This window comes from Rhinatrema bivittatum, chromosome 13 (genome assembly GCF_901001135.1).
Source record: "Rhinatrema bivittatum chromosome 13, aRhiBiv1.1, whole genome shotgun sequence".
NCBI classification, from domain to species: Eukaryota; Metazoa; Chordata; class Amphibia; order Gymnophiona; family Rhinatrematidae; genus Rhinatrema; species Rhinatrema bivittatum.
In genome coordinates, this window is record NC_042627.1 from 15,747,998 (window position 1) to 15,764,827 (window position 16,830).

Consider the following 16,830-nt stretch of genomic DNA (forward strand, 5'->3'; position numbering starts at 1 on the left):
ATTCCGCTTCAAATATACTTTAATAGCATCAACAAGATTTTATTATAAATGAACAAAAATAAGATGAAAAAGAAAAATTTAATAAAGTAGTGAAGGACATTACTGGACCGATGATTAAATGTGACCCGTTGTGGTTGTAAAACGGGGCTAACTGCCTAAATCAACCAAGGGTGGTATGATGGTCCACAGTTTCAGATAAATTTCATGCACAAAAAAATTTTAAAAAATTTTGGTTTTTGCGACGTCTTTTTGAGAGACAAGTGTAGTTCGTTGCACTTTAATTATTAACTGTTTTTGTATTGTGGTAGATTTCAATTACCCCAATATTGACTGGGTAAATGAAACATCAGGGCAGGCTAGAGAGATAAAATTCCTGGATGGAATAAATGACAGTTTTATAGAGCAATTGGTCCAGGAACCAATGAGAGAGGGAGTAATTTTATATCTAATTTTCAGTGGAGCGCAGGATTTGGTGAGAGAAGTAATGGTGGTGGGGTCACTTGGCAATAGTGATCATAATATTATCAAATTTGAATTAATGACTGGAAGGAGGTCAGTATGTAAATCCATGGCTCTAGCATGAAACTTTAAAAAGGGAAACTTTGATAAAATGAGAAAAATAGAAAAAAAAGGTATAGCTACAAAGGTAAAAAATGTGCAACAGACGTGGACATTTTTAAAAAATACCATCCTAGAAGCACAGTCCAGATATATTCCATGCATTAAGCAAGGTGGAAGGAAGGAAGGGAAAAGAAAATGATTACCGGCATGGTTAAAAGGTGAGGTGAAAGAGGCAATTTTAGCCAAAAGATCTTCATTCAAAAATTGGTAGAAGGATCCATCAGAAGAAAATAGGATAAAGCATAACCATTGGCAAGTTAAATGTAAGACATTGATATGACAGGCAAAGAGAGAATTTGAAAAGAAGTTGGCCACAGAGGCAAAAACAATAAAAACTTTAAAAAATATATCCAAAGCAGAAAGCCGGCGAGGGAGTCGGTTGGACTGATGAACGATCAAGGGGTTAAAGGGGACTTATAGAAGATAAGGCCATCGTGGAAAGATTAAACGATTTCTTTGCTTTGGTGTTTACTGAAGAGGATGTTGGAAAGATACTCGCTCCGGAGAAGGTTTTCATGGGTGATGATTCAGATTAACTGAACCAAATCACTGTGAACCTGGAAGATATGGTAGGCCTGACTGGCAAACTGAAGAGTAGTAAATCACCTGGACTGGATGGTATACACCCAGGGTTCTGAAAGAACTAAAAAATGAAATTTCAGACTTATTTTGTAACCTATCATTAAAATCATTAGATGTCCCTGAAGATTGGAAGATGGCCAATGTAACACCTATATTTAAAAAGAGATCCAGGGGTGATCCAGGAAACTAGACTGGTGAGCCTGACTTCAATGCTGGGAAAAATCGTGGAAACTGTTATAAAGAATAAAATCACAAACATTTAGATAGACATGGTTTGATGGGGCACAGCCAACATGGATTTATCCAAGGAAAGTCTTGCCTGACAAATCTCCTACATTTTTTTGAAGGGGTGAATAAACGTGGACCGGTAGATGTGGTGTATTTGAATTTTCAGAAAGCGTTCAACAAAGTCCCGCATGAGAGGCTTCTAAGAAAACTAAAAAGTCATGGGATAGGAGGAGATATCCTTTTGTGGATTACAAACTGGTTAAAAGACAGGAAACAGAGAATAGGATTAAATGGTCAGTTTTCACAGTGGAAAAAGGTAAACAGTGGAGTGCCTCAGGGATCTGTACTTGGACTGGTGCTTTTTAATATATTTATAAATGATCTGGAAAGGGGTATGACAAGTGAGGTGATCAAACTTGCAGATGACACAAGATTATGCAGAATAGTTAAATCTCAAGCGGATTGTGATGAATTTCAGGAGGACCTTGCAAGACTGAAAGATTGGGCTTCCAAATGGCAGATGAAATTTAACGTGGACAAGTGCAAAGTGATGCATATAGGGAAAAATAACCCTTGCTGTAGTTCTACAATGATAGGTTCTATCTTAGGAGTTACCACCAAGGAAAGAGATCTAGGCGTCATAGTGGATAATACATTGAAATCGTCAGCTCAGTGCGCTGGGGCGATAAAAAAGCAAACAGAATGTTAGGAATTATCAGGAAGGGAATGGAAAATAAAATGGAGGATGCCATCATGCCTCATCGCTCCATGGTGAGACCGCACCTTGAATACTGTGTGCAGTTCTGGTCACCACATCTCAAAATGGATGTAGCTGCATTGGAGAATGTGCAGAGAAGGGCAACCAAAATGATAAGTGGCATGGAACGGCTGCCCTATGAAGAAAGGCTAAAGAAGTTAGGGCTGTTCAGTTTGGAGAAGAGATGACTGAGGGGGGGAGGTGGGATATGATAGAAGTCTACAAAATCATGAAAGGACCTGAACAAGTTGATGTAAATCGGTTATTTACTCTCTCGAGGGGCACTCCATGAAGTTAGCAAGTAGCTCATTGAAAACAAATCAAAGAAAATTATTTTTCACTCAGTGCATATTTAAGTTCTGGAATTCATTGCCAGAGGATGTGGTTACAGCAGTTAGTGTAACTGAGTTTAAAAAAGCTTTTTATAAGTTCCTAGAGGAAAAATGCATAAACTGTTATTACGGGAATTAATAAGTAATAGTAGCTTGTGATTTATCTAATGTTTGGGTACTTGCCAGGTACTTGTGACTTGGATTGGCCACTGTTGGAAGCAGGATGCCGGGCTTGATGGACCCTTGGGCTGACCCAGTATGGTGTATCTTATGCTCTTATCTGGGTTACAAGTCCTTCCTTGCTTATCAAGAAACAAATACTGTCTTGCTACTCTCAGCTTGGATTATCCCACCTTGTGTGGCTGAATTCAGTCCTGCTTCATCATGGAGAAAGCAGAGTTGCCTACCTGTGACAGATGTTCTCTATAGACAGCAGGACAGTTCAGCCACAGAATCCTGCCCACCTCCCCATAGCATTGAAGTTTGGCTTGTGAAATGACTGAGGAGACTCTCGCAGCAGCAATTGAACTGGAACACTTGCACATGCTCTGAAAGACATTTAGGTCTTTCTGAGCTCTAAGTGAGAGCATTCATGTTAGTGCCATCATCCACTTATGTGACTGAATTATCTTGCTGTCTACAGATACCATGCCAGGGCCACAGGTACTGGTCAGTAACATTGTGCAAGAGCTGCTCTGTTTTTTTGTGATATCAGAAGCTCCCTTCTCTAGAGACCTGGGACAGTTGTCCTTAGGTTAGGAGCTCAAGTGGGGTGAAGAGGAGAGAGGTATGGTATGAACAGAGCTATAATTATGTCATGGTCAATTTTGGCAAAACAAAATAATAGCTTAGATGCATTCATTCTGAACATTCCCAGAATTGTTTGTGCCAAACCCACATTATTTAACAATATCCATTTAAACCTTTTTCAAAAAGCATTAATAAAGAACACCATATTTAAAAATAATGGATGTTTTAAATATGTGGGAAACATAGCTCCAATCTTCATGTTAAGAAGCAATTGAAATTTTCAGCATAATTTAATTTGCCTAACAAGCAGAAATCATAGACTAGAACAAACTTTGAGATAGGGCATAAATTAGAGGGAATGTTGGCTTGTTTACAACAACCTCAGTCCCTGAACCCTTTCCTATGAGACACTGGAAGCAGCATCTATGTTACTGAGTATTATCCACGGAAAGTTCAGAGGTAAATACCTTCTAATGTCAGCCACTGCTGGATCTACTTAGATGGGGTGGCAAGAAAAAGCTATGACCCTCAGTAACATCTTTTTAATTCAAAATGTCCCTCAAATCCGATAGCTGACGAAATTAGAACGTAATGACAGGGAGAGTCTGACTACCGAAATGAAATGCATAAGTCGCCGGTTGGGTCTGGTGCTCTCCACCTTCCCAGCACTAACTCCACCCGTCTACTGCACCGTGACCTGATCGTCATCCCCTTCCCATCAATGCAGGAATATCGACAGCTGCATGGAAAGGGCTCTCCCTGGTCCTCTTCACCAGCCCGGTACCCTGTCAATGAAGATCCGGCAACGGGACTGCAATCTTGTTGTACTGTAGCCGGCTCTGTGAATGTGCTTACTCCTACCTCACTTGATCAAGTCTGAATGTTTTTGAGTTTGTGCTAAACGTTCTTATTCTGCACAATTGTATTCACCTAGCAATCTACATATAATTCAAAAGTGTTTGTGTCAGTCAATGTAGGGATTACAGTGAAAGGGGAGAATCTGAAAAGGGCGGTAACATGGAGTTTCCAGTTGGTGATCTCAATTTGTAGGAGAATGTCATGTTAAGTACTGGGTACAAGACTGGACAAACCTTCTACCACAACCCCAATGATAAATACAATTAAACTTGCTGTTTGAAATGTGTATGTAAATAGTTTATGGTGCTTCTTCTGGTACTGGTTAATAACCAACAAAATCAATATGGTTTCAATCTATATTTTAAACAGTCGATTTTTGAAAATTACAACCAAAACATTATTAGCAAATAGCATAAGTCACTTTTTCTTTGATTTAATCTACCTTGTAAGAACTGTTCCCCCATTAGGAAACTAACATACATTTGCCAACCTACTCATGTATTTTTACACTAAGTGATGTTAAATGTGATTGTGTAGTGCTGAATGGGTTGGAGGTCTGAGTGAATTGGGAGCAGAGGCAATTCTATAATGAGGCAGGGTGAGGTGGCCCTTTCAGTCGGCAGAATTTTGAGGCGGCAAAAAATGCCCCTCTCAGAATGCCACTGTGGCGTCCGCCTCACCTTGCCTGCCCCTGCTGCGGCTACCGACCCAGGCTGGCGCTGGCAGAAAAGAGGAGGATCACTACTACAGGCCTCTGCTGGAGGCCAGGCTGGCAGCATGGAGGAGGGAGACCACTGGAGGCCAGGCCGGCTGCATGGAGGAGGGATGCTGATGCCGACATAGAGAAGGGAGGAGGGGCAAGGGACAGGGGCAGAGCGAGCGAGGGTGGGGTAAGGGGAGGTCGCCTCAGGTGGTAGATTGCCTTGAGTTTGTTCAGGTTGAAGGTATCGATAACCTGGAGAAGTACTGGGTGAACTGATGAATGAATTGGTAAACTGGTTAATTTGATTTACACATGAATGCTTCAAAATTGACCAACTTACATGTGCAATTTCTGCTTTTGTTTCGTGCATAAAATAAACATCTGGTTTTTAAATTTATTTAGAAGGGTTTATATGCCACTTTTACAACGAAAGTCGGTGAAAACAGTTTACATTTGTTAATATACATAATTAAAAGGAACATAAAAACATACCATAAGGTAAACACATAGCATAAATAATATGAGTAAAAAAAAAAATGAAATAGAAGGAGATGTAAACAGGAAGCTGGGCAGGGGAGGCTGCAAGAGATGGTAAATGGGAGGCAGAGTCGTGAAACGCCTATTGGGGGATGGAAAGAGAACTGAAAGCCACCGAGAATGGGTTTTTGAAGTTTTGTGCGATGTTATCTGCCTTAAATGATCCGGGATTGCCTTCCAGAGCGAGGTGCCGGCGACTGAGAAGATGTGCCTTCTGGTGATATCTAGGAAAAATATTTGCGTTCAGTGCATTGATAAATGAAATGGATTCAATGCATTGCATGAATTCTTGCATAAGCATAGATACATGCGTATGTTGCAGGGTAAAAATGTGTATTCTATGATATCCACGGGTTATAAAATACTGTGCTAAAACTACGCACAGCCATTTAGGTGCGTATATGCTGCTGCGTGTAGTTTGTGTTTCCTTAGAGGATAACTCAATTGCTAAATGTCCTGAAGTCAATGTAAATATGCTTTTTGAGCATACGAGACTGAGTGCCAACACGTAAATGGAGAAAATTCTATAAATGGTAATGTAAATGGTACAGTTGATCCAATTTGACCTTGAAATAGTCCAGAGGGGTTTGAGAGTTATGCATTTTGTGTATCTATTCAGCCTTGGACTCCATTTAAACTATCGTTTTTGATTTAGCTCTTATTACTAACATGAATATATGGGACCTGGACTAACAGTTGATTTTACATAACCACTAAATAATCAGTAGGTGAGAATGACTTACTGTGAAACCTTGGCTGGATTGAAATAAAGGATTTGAAAATGCTAGGAATTTTATTGGATCTTTCAACTGTTTACATGGACCTCTTTCTGTAGGAAAAGGAAGTATAAATGGGGCAGATCACCACTTAGAAGCAAGGGGAAAAGCTATCATTCCTCCTGTCTTTTTAATGTAAAAAATTGGAATTATGTGAGTATTGTAGCATTTTATATAGCACCCTAAATCAGGGTACTTTATGAAAAATTACACTCTCTAAATGGGTACCTGAGGCAATTATATTACAGATTCAGCAAAAGGGTCTGAGCATGACAAGGTGAAACTTTGAGACTCTCCACTTCTAATATCTATTCATTGTATGAGCTTGAGCAAATCATTTGACCTTTATGTTCTCACCTTAGACCACATGAAAGAAGTGTTATTGCAATTGACTGTATAAATAACAAAAATATACAGTGAAAAAGGAATATTTTGTTTAGAAGTACGTGCAGATGTATACTCTCACTCCTTAGCTCTCACCTCCAGTTTCTCCATAGTGGTCATTCCACAGTAGGGAAGACCTAGCCTATTTCAGAAAGCAGATATCCCTACATTCTTTTATTTACTTATTTACCTACAAATATTTCTATGCTGCCTTCCAGGTCAATAATCAGGCCCAGCGCTAGTGGGTGTGCTTACAGTGCATTTGCATGGGGCGGCACACCTGGGGGGAGCAGCGGCAGCAGGAGATGCTGTGCTGCCAGTGGAGTCCCAACCCGCCGGCGGACGAAGAAGATGAGATGCTGTGTGGCCACTGGCAGAGCCCAACCCGCCGGCGGACGAAGATGAAGAAAGGCCACAGTGCCACCAGAGCCCAAGCTGCTGGTGCACAGCTTTCAGTTTTAATTAGTACAATAAGAAAAAGAAATCAGACAGGAGACTAGAAGAAATATTAGTGGAGCTAAGAAGCAGCAGAGTTAGAAATCCAGGCACTTCTGCTTAAAATAACAAGGAAGACAAGAGTATTTATATATATGTGATGGGGCTTCACCTGTCACTAATATCCCCATGTGATTTTCCAGACATAGACAATAGGAGGGTTTTTGGTTTTTTTTACATTTTTCATTCCTCCTCTCGGCCCACCCTTTGGGGGAAAGACATCAGTGGAGAACAAAGTTCCCTGTAGCATGCCCAGTGATTCAGTGGATTAGGAGCTGAAAAGTGGGTTGGTGATTGCAGAAGTTTGAGATTTGCCCACGGTCTCAATTGAGGAGTGAAAAAGATTTCTGGTGGGCATCTGCTCATCAGATTCTGTTAAGTATTAGAGAAAAGAGGTTGGAGAAGATTTTTTTGGATGAAGATTGATTGACCAGTCCAGAGGAAGGGGTGTAGCCCCAGTAACCCATAAGTTTGGGTCAAAAATCTTTTTGCCCAGGCCATCAGTTAACAATATGAGTAAAGAGAAGGATTAAGGCTTTTGAGGAAAGGACTCAAGAGATGGGTGGAGGCTACACTTATTCTTAAAGGGAAACTCCCAATGGAATCAATGGCGTAGCCACGGGAGGGCCAAGTCCCACTTAATTTGAGCTCAAGCCCACCCAACCAGGGCTGTCTGACACTGGAAGAGGGCCAGAGCAGCAATGCCATCACGGGATCCCAACCCCACAACAGCGAAGAGGACCAGAGCTGCAATACTGTTGCGAGATCCCATCTCTGCAATGGCGAAGAAGAGGGCCGGAGCAGCAACGTCACTGTAGGATCCCATCCCTGCGACGGCAAAGAACAGGGCCAGAACAGCAATGCCGTCATGTGATCCCATCCCCACGACAGCAAAGAAGATGGCCAGAGCAGCATGGCCATCGTGGGATCCCATCTCTTTGATGACAAAGAAGAGGGTCGGAGCAGCAAGGCAGTTGCAGGATCCCATCCCTGTGACGATGAAGAAGAGGGTCAGAGCAACAAGGCAGTTGCAGGATCCCATCCCTGTGACGATGAAGAAGGGGTCAGAGCAGCACGGCCGTCACGGGATCCCATCCCTGTGACGATGAAGAAGAGGGTCAGAGCAACAAGGCAGTTGCAGGATCCCATCCCTGTGACGATGAAGAAGAGGTCAGAGCAGCACGGCCGTCACGGGATCCCATCCCTGTGATGATGAAGAAGAGGGCTGGAGCTGCAATGCCTTCGCGGGACCCCCATCCCCAGTGGCAGGAGTTTGGCTGTGACTAATGAAAAGGCCCTGTGTGTGTGTGTGTTGGGGGGGGGGGGGGGTGACAATGGAAGTCTAGGGTGTGTGGGTAGATGAGAATGGGAGCCTGGGTGTGTGTATGTGGGTGAGAATGGAAGACTGAGTGTGGGGGTTGAGAATGGCACCTGGGGGTACGTAAAGGTGAGAATGGGAGCCTGAGTGTGCATCTGACTGTGAGAATGGGAACCTGGGTGTGCAAGTGTGTGTGAGAATGGGCGTGGGGGTGGGGTGGGGGAGAGAATTAGAGCTTGTGTTTGTGGTAGAGCATGTGAGAGTTCGAGCTTGTGTGTGTATAGTAGCGCATGTGAGAGTGAGAGCCTGTGTATATAGGACAGCATGTGAGAGCTTGTGTGTGTGTATAGGTAGAGAATGTGAGAGGGGGGGGAGAGAATATGAGAGTGAGAGCTTGTGTGTGAGAGAGTCTGTGAGAGAAAGCATGTGTGTGTGTGTGTGTGAGGAAGGGAAGAAGACAGTAAGCGAAGAAATAGAATAAGAAAAGAGACCCTAAAAAGGAATTAGGAAATGACTGACAAGGGAAAAGTACAAAGTTGACCGTAGTGCCTCTTGCCAAGTGCTCACACTACGATGTTATAGTTCTTAATCCCTCCGGTGGCCCCCTTTCACCACTGGCCTTTCCTCCCTGCCTTACCTTCCTCCTGCTCTTCTCTCCTCCTCCTTTCCTGCTGCTCCCATCTCCCCCACCCCTGTTTTATGTAATTTCCGTCTTTCTGTTACATTGTAAACCGGCATGATGTACCCACGAATGTCGGTATATTTAAAAAGTTTATAAATAAATAAATAAATAAATAAAAGAGACCGACTGATTAGAAAAACACAAAGATCAGACTGTGTGTGATTGAAGTGCAGTATTTCTGTTAGTGTGTTAGTTGCTCTGTAGTAGTCCATCTTTTCTGTTACTCCAGTAGGCGATGGACTAATGTTCTAGAGCCTGGTGTAGTATTTGCATTGCTGCTTTTTCATAAGCTTGCTGTTATTTAAGTCCTGAGAATTAGTCCTGTGATTGTATGGTATGGCAAGGTTCTAGATGTCTTTTTTTTCAAGAGTTTGTGTTACTTCACAAAATGTTTAGCAGTGAAGGGATTTTTTTGCTGAGTTGACACCAGAATTTTAATATTTTTTTTTCATGTTGGTTGTAATGTGAATTGACCTAGCTCTGCTCTGCACAAGTTCTGATTATTACTGCTATTTTATTGCAATTATAATTGCTGGCTTTGTGCAAAAAGGATCCATGAAAGAATACATTGATTTTTGTTTTATTACATGATTAATTGTATCTGTTTGTTTGTTTTCTTTGCTTTTTATATGATATACTTATGCATTTATAAACTTCAATAAATATAAAATTAATACAGAGATTAATAGAATGCTGGTAAGTGCTTGGAATAATTGAGGTAAAATGTTTTAAAGTTTCACACCTAATGGCTGTTGCAAACTACTTAGAAAGCCATTGTAGGGTGCAGTATATGGCATTATTTATCAATAAGAAAAGAATACAACTAGTAGGTCTGAGACCTGCATGCCTACAGCCCACCTATGTTAACCTTGTGCCCATCCAAAAAAATCACTTCTGGCTATGCCAACGATTGGAATCTGTAGATACAAACGTATCTGAGGATTTGTGGATTTTGCACCTGCTATTTGTACAAGTCAATCTGCAGTTAAAAGCACCCACATCAATTTGAATTCCCCCAGGAACCATCCTTTTTTCCCATGGGTAAAAATGTGCAAATAAAATTGAAAAGCCCTGCGCGCGTGAATTACCGGGGGTTACGTGCAGGGCCGGGCCCTGCAGGTGCTGTGCGCATTTTCAGAAGAGCCCAGCCACATGCATAACCCCCATTATGCGCCAAAGTGCTGGGCCTTTCAAAAGGGATGGGTGTGGTCTGGGCGGGAAGGGCCAGGACAGCACCATTAGATGCACTCCCGCAGGCGTGCGGTGTTTACTTCTGCTCCCAAGGAGTAGTAAGTATAAAAATAAAAAAAATTGTTGCTAGGTAGGGTTAGGTTAGAGAGGGGACGAGGGAGGAAAGATAGGGTTAACGAACTGGGGAAAAGGGGATCAAGTTGCCACGCATAATTTTAAAATCCTCCCCTGTGCGCTTCAGTTGTGGGCCACCCGCACGGACATTAAAATCCGGCGCGCATGTGCACGCGGACATCGTATTTTATAACATGCGCACAGTGACGTGCTCATTAATCGACGTGTTCATGTGTACGCGCAGGTCTTAAAATCGACCCCATGATGTTCTTTCATTGCACAGGTATTTTCAGTTTTTCCACAGTAAGGCACAGCCATTTTTAAATGGGCGTTTTAGAGAGATAAACGCATACAATTTTTAAAAATTGCCCTGAGTTGAAGAAAGTGGTTACTAAAGTGTTCTGACAAACGGAAACAAAGAGGAGTCCCTGAATCACTAGTACTAACTTTTTTTTTTTTTTTTTTTTAGCGCTTTCTCCCCCATCCGTGGTACCAGCACGGAACTGAAAGCTACCAACTCAGGTCCGGTCAGGAGCGTAGACATAAAGCAAGCCAAACAGCTTGAAAAAAAAAATCATAAGGCCTAAACTCCAAAATTAAAACCATGGCGAAAAGCAGAACTTGAATTTTCTGTATAACTGTGCCTAGATAAAGGTGGAGCGGAAGTGGTGCCTGGGTGCGTTTCTGTATTCCGTCAGGACCTGTTGCTTTGCTGTGACTACAGCTGTCTCTTGCCGTCCCCCCGCCCAGCTGCTGGTGGGTCGTTGGGTAGCTCCGGCCCTGTAAGCAGCACGATCGGAGGTCGTGTACGAGGCTTAAGAGCGGTGGCTGGAGTGGGCGTGTCCTGCTTATTGTGGCCAGACCACCACCTCCTCCTTCTTGTAGGGGGGGTGGGATTAAGGTGACGACACTGCGATGGAAGCCAATGCGGCCCGGGGGGGCGTTTCCATCCATTCAGGACTGCTCGCCTCGCCTGGCGCTTTGAGGGTAGGTAACAGCTGCTTTCAATTTTTATTCCCCCCCCCCCCCCAAATAACTACACCTTCTACTCGATTTTAAGTTAAATTGTCCCCTGTCAAGTCGGTGTGAGGTTGCAGGAAAGAGCAAGTCGGACTTTCCTCTAAGGGTAGGAGGAAAGGGGCGAAGGATCGGATCAGTTTGCAGAAGAGGCTGAAATAGGAAGCCGGAAAGGGAAGGAGGGACGTCTTCTGGTTTTCGCTCCCGTTTTCGTATCGTGGCCGAGAGAGAAGCCCGTTTCCGACGGCACTCTGCCTCCCGTCCTCTCGCTCGCTCGGCGACGTCTGAGCTGCTGGTTCCGCCCGTGCTCGTTTGACATTGCACTCCGTTTTAGGCAGTTTCCGGGGGGAGGGGGAAAGAAGGTGCTTCAATGCTCTTTTTTTTTTTTCCCGATAGCATAAACAAAGCTCTGCGCTGGAGCGAGCCGAGAAAATTGTAGGTTTCTTGCACCGGTTACCCCTATTTTGTAGGTACACTGCGAGGTTCAATGCTTTGGCTTGGAGTTAGGATTTAAAAAAATAAAAAAATCTTTTTATTTTTAAACGGAAGGTGAACTGCTAACCGATGCACCTAATTTTGCATGTGTGATCCAAATGATATACCATTATTCTTTTCAGTGGAAAGTAATAAAAGCTTGTTTTCCCGTTCCGTCCCAGTTTCTCTGCCCCCCAGTCGACAAAGATTTCTTCAACTAGAGCCCTAGGGAACCCCGGCAAACAGCCGGATGTCTCTCTGCGTGCCCTGAGCCTATTCATTGTAGAAGGCTTATTAGATCAGTACCCCGAATGGTTGGAAAATGCCTTTCCTGATTTGAAACTCGACTTTAAAGTATTCGCGTAGCAAACATGGAAGCTGCATTCCGCCAGATTTGAACTAGTCGATACCCTGTTGTTGCAGCAATAATGCTGACAGGTGGTACGATCTGCTGCATAGGTTTTCTAAATGTTTATATATTTTGTTTATAGCTTATGTTCACGTGCTTTATTTTTTGTCTGGTGACTGTAAGCGAGATCTAGTGTGAAGGAGAGAGAAAGTTAGCTAGCGGCTGTATTATAGGAGTAGTTATAACCCTGCCTCCCGGGTGAAGGCTTCTTACGGTGCTTTTTCCATGACTTAGAATAGCTGCCTTTCTGGGATGGATCTTGGCGATAGCGAATGCGCTTACGTTTTGCAAGATGCTAACCAAAAAATAAGGTTCCTAGCCTTACTGGGCAAATACTGTATATCTTTAATGTTGGGAGGGGGCTTGATTGGCGCGTTGAGGCATCACAATGGCTGGCAGGATACGACCACTCTCGGGTGGTCATCGTGGATTTGCGCTCACTAGGAGTCTTGAGGATGGATTACAGCTAGCCAGTCACTCTCGTGCTTCGGTTCTCTTTACGTGATGATATCCTGGTAAATCTGGAGGAACAAACTGGATTTACCTTTTTTTTTTTTTTTTTTTTCTTCCCCGCGCCTTTTTCCTACCGGTAGAAGAGACACTGTTTACAACTTGAGCGGGCACTAGCGCAGCTAGAGCTACGCCAATAACGCTTCGTCCAATTTGTACTTCAAAACAGTAGCGTAAAAGCAGCTGTGAATAAAACCTCGAATAGCGTCAGCGCCTCTCCATCCTCAGTTGCTGTGGGAGGCGGGGAGCTCCAGTGTAGTCACACCCTCCTTTGCTTTTATTGGAAGAAACGAAAGAAGGTTCTGCCCCCATGAGGGCAGAGACTTAGACTTTAGCGCTCCGCCTTAGTTTGGGGAAGGGCGTCCAAATTCGGTAAAGAGGAACGATTCGAGTGAGATAAGGCTCATGTAAAGGGGAGGGTTTAAACTTGGATCCCGCCTCTTTCAATGAGCGGGAGAGCCTTCTCGTTCCTCAGTCAGCTGGTTGGGTCCTCGCGTGCTAAACTCCGCCCATCCCTTGCCATCCCGGAAGTTGGTCCCACCTCCGTGTTTTTTTCCCGTTTTCTGCCTATTGGGCACCGCAGATTTGGAGGGCGGGAGAGGTTCAGAACAAAGACTGGGCCAGTAATCCCTTGCTTCCTGCGTGCAGGAGGGGCATAGGGAAAACTGTCGTACTCCGTGAACCACAAACGATCGGCGCCTTAGTACCGGGGCGCTGTTCTACAGGGAAAAAAATGTGGGGGGCAGTCTCCCTAGGGCATGGTAAATGCGGCGGAAGAGGAGTTGGCGACTGCAATTTTTGGTTGCTGGGGAAAAAAACCTCTTATGCAACAAAGTCACCGCTGGTGTTCGTGCTGGCATCCTGCTTTCCTGAATTAGGGGTTGGGTTTAGCGGAGAATATAGATATTCACTGAGGGGGAGGAGTTAGGCTGTTCCTCGGCTCCGGACACATGCTTCATTAGCTACAGCCTGCATCACAATGCAGGGGTTAAAATGAGACCGTCATCCTCCCGGCTCAGCTGCCCGCCTTTATTTTCTAGCTCTTGCCTCGATCTAGGTAACTCCTGGTTTCTTTGAGTAAACTGCTCCGGGCTTGAATTCGGAATGTTGCCAGGGGTAACAAAGTTACGATTCCTAAAAGTACAAAAGTGGAAATAATTCATTTTTACTGTATCATATTGGGTGGCTCAGGGGTACGCTTACATTAAACACAATGATTGTGTTAACAATTCATAGTTGGATTTTCTCTAGGCGACCAGTAAGATAGCTCGTTTTTTGTATAATATTTTTTTCCACCTTTATAATTTTTCATTTCATATATACAAAGAAAACAATTCAGATCCATAAATATATTCTATAGTAATACAGAAAAAATGAAATATTTAAGAACTTTCTTAATGTATATCTGAAAACGAAAAGCATTGACATCATTTAATAAGGAAAATTGAGGCTGTATTAAGGGTGCTTAGGTCATATATAGGAGATAAACTAGAAATAATCATAGAAAGCGTTACATAATTTGTATAATATTTTGGATAAAGTACTAGTATGGTTGTCTATTAATCCCGTTGAATGCAAGGAAATAAAGGACAAAAAAACAAAAGTTGATAAAACTTTTGCTATTTTAATACATTTCAGCAGGTTCTAGATCAAAACAAAATGAGCAGGTAAAGGCAGAAAACTATTTGAATATACAAGTGAATTTCAGATTAATTACAACATGGGGGAGGAGAGGAATATTTTAAGAGTAAAGTAACAAGCAGGTGAATGTGGTCTAGCACTAAATTAGATTGTTCGATGGTTTAACATGCATTTGTATTACCATCATAATTCATATCTTAATAGAGCATGGTCAGTTACAACTTGGTTTCATAGATAACTAACCTCTAAAACAGTAAAACTGGTAGACTAGATTGGTTTGTATGGCTTACATTATGATGACATACTCACCTTTTTATGTCCCATCCAGCAAATTTTAACTGAAATTAACTCAAATATCATGATGTACTACCCTTCCTTATGAAGGGGACTGGATAGCTCTGCATCACAATTTTTATAACATAACATCCATGTCAAATTGCACTTGAAAGAGGGATATCTTCTATTGTAAATCATTGATTTTATCCATCCTCCACGCTGTCAAGATAGTAAGCCTTAATTTTTTTAACTTTTCATGGATGTTCTCCTTGTCCAGTGTGAGGCACAAACCATTTTGACTTTTTATGATATCAACAATATGTGCACATTCATATTTAACTTTCATGATAACACAGGGGTTCCCATCTCAGGATGTCTGTAAGGGTTTCTGGTTTTGAAAGATTCTGCATTTGGAAGGGGCTGTACCCTATCACATTTATATATAGTTATTTGTTTTTCTATACCGACATTAGATTCAGAATTTCCCATATATAACCTGAATGTCCATAGACCAAGTGACTGTTAACATGCATAGTAATCAATGCAATATGAAAAATGTGATCTGTACATTCAAGATCACATTATAGTAAAACAAGAGACTTATTGGACTTCTTTGGTCATTAAATGATTTGCATGGCTCTATTACCCCTCACAATGTAGATTGGGGCTATCTTCTGTAAAGGCTGGTCAATTTTACCTTGGATAGAGTGTCATAATTAACAATAGACCTTGCAGGGAAATGCATCTTCCTCAGTTTAACTATTTATCAAATTTACTTTGGAAAGCAATGTACTTTCTTTAAACTAAATTCTGCAGCTTCCAGTAACCAGGTCTGTTGAAAGAAAGAATAAGTGTCTTGCTGTGGACTTGCCTTGCATACCTAAATCAAAATAAAATGCCAGATCATGTAAGCCTTATGTTCTGGCTGTCAGACTATTTAATATTGTTTATGAAACAGGACAGTATAATTTGTCTTTTTTTCATTGTGCCAGATGTGGTATTAGCTAGGTGTCCAGATTTAAGCCAAAGAAAGCGAATCTCATTTGTTTGAGGCTAAACATTCAATAACTTGACGCATCACTATATGCTGGTAGGCTTCAACTAGAAGCATATTTAAAGCTAAACTCATCTGCTGTCATAACTGAATAAACTAGTGCATCTTTAAATGCATTCTTTTTCGTATGATAAACAGTAACGTGATCTGTATGCGACTTTACAGTTTTTATGCTGCAAGTTCTAGTTAATATCATTTGGGTTTGCAGGAAAAACATTTCAATTTAACATTTTATCATCTGTACTATGGCTGATTCCACTTTGTCTAAATATGGACTGTTGATAAACTTTGCTTTGTTTTTGTTGAAACGTATACTTTCTACTTAGCTAGAGCTTAAGCTTGCGAATACAACGTGGGAGAACCTGCTTAAACAAAATAATTGAAAAGTAGCAGAACAGTAGCAGCAGCGTCTAAAAGAGAGTTCACTTTTAGACGCTGCTGCTTACCAAAAAATGTATTCTCTGAAGGATCTGATGGAGTAACTGAATACTTTGTTAAAAATGAGATGGAAACAATACCTTTCCTATCGTGCAGATCCCAGGGTAGTACTTCATATTGGCTTCCCTACTCTTCTAGCTTTTTTTATTAGTAAAATATAAGGTCAGGTTATCCATAAATAGAAAATCTTTCAATGTTTCCATCTACTTGTTTGCGGATGTAAACATTCAACGGGACTCCCAGGGGGCGGAGACTATAGGGGGGAGTGATGCACGCTCCGCTCACGTGGTTACGACAGTCAATGAGATTGGATGGGGCGGGTCCACCATAAAATTTGTCAGTCACTTAAGTGGGCAGGCGTCTTTCATTTACGAACGTTTCATAGGACACCCCTTACCTCCGCGGGTTTACCTTAAGTTCCGATCTCCAATCGAATCTCCGAATAGGGCGGGTACTAGACTTCGAAACTGGATTGCGATAGGCGGAGAGGTTCAGGGGCAGCCAGAGAGCTGCCGATTGACGGCGGAACTGTCCAATGGCGCTAGGGGTATCGTCCGCCCACACCTCTGGCTGCAGCGCGGCCAGTCAGAGTTGGAAGGAGGCGGGATTTCCCGGGTGACAGTGGAGCGGGCGAGAGACGGTTACTCCATCTTCCTTCTAGTTTTGGAGTTCCCGGGATATTT

The 16,830-nt window shown here is 42.4% G+C and overlaps 1 protein-coding gene and 1 long non-coding RNA gene across 2 annotated transcripts in view; one reads left to right on the forward strand and one right to left on the reverse strand.

The window, feature by feature from the left end:
• Positions 1-11,427: 11,427 nt before the first annotated feature.
• SIN3A (SIN3 transcription regulator family member A) overlaps positions 11,428-16,830 on the forward strand; it is a 173,174-nt gene continuing 167,771 nt past the window's right edge. The window contains exon 1 of the mRNA XM_029574814.1: positions 11,428-11,454. The gene's annotated coding sequence lies outside the window, so the exon portion shown is untranslated. The remainder of the gene's footprint in view (positions 11,455-16,830) is intronic.
• LOC115074868 lies at positions 12,754-16,681 on the reverse strand. The gene is made up of 2 exons (XR_003852354.1): positions 16,545-16,681; positions 12,754-13,872 (listed from the first exon to the last, which is right to left on the reverse strand). It is a non-coding gene; the product is annotated as an uncharacterized LOC115074868 (long non-coding RNA).